A 412-nucleotide genomic window follows, 5' to 3' on the forward strand; every position below is an offset into this window, starting at 1 on the left:
GTGTTTGCTCCGTGCACACTCCATGCACGCTCCATGTGCGCTCCGTATTTGCTCTGTGCACACTCCGTGCGTGCTCCATGTGCGCTCCGTATTTGCTCCGTGCACACTCCGTGCACGCTCTGTGTTTGTTCTGTGCACACTCCATGCACGCTCCATGCGTGCTCCATGTTTGCTCTGTGCACACTCCGTGCGTGCTCCATGTGCGCTCCGTGTTTGCTCCGTGCACACTCCGTGCACACTCCGTGCACGCTCCATGTTTGCTCCGTGCACACTCCGTGCACACTCCGTGCGCGCTCCGAGGCGGCGGGAGGCAGATGGGCCTCACAAAGGCCCCTCCAAGCTGGTCGCTCCCCATGCCTGATTACTTCCCAATACGGGCTCGGGTTGATACAGTGGCGCTGGGGTGATTCAA

Source organism: Nothoprocta perdicaria, unplaced genomic scaffold (assembly GCF_003342845.1).
Source record: "Nothoprocta perdicaria isolate Ctin4 unplaced genomic scaffold, notPer1 scaffold_50, whole genome shotgun sequence".
In the NCBI taxonomy this organism is placed as follows: domain Eukaryota; kingdom Metazoa; phylum Chordata; class Aves; order Tinamiformes; family Tinamidae; genus Nothoprocta; species Nothoprocta perdicaria.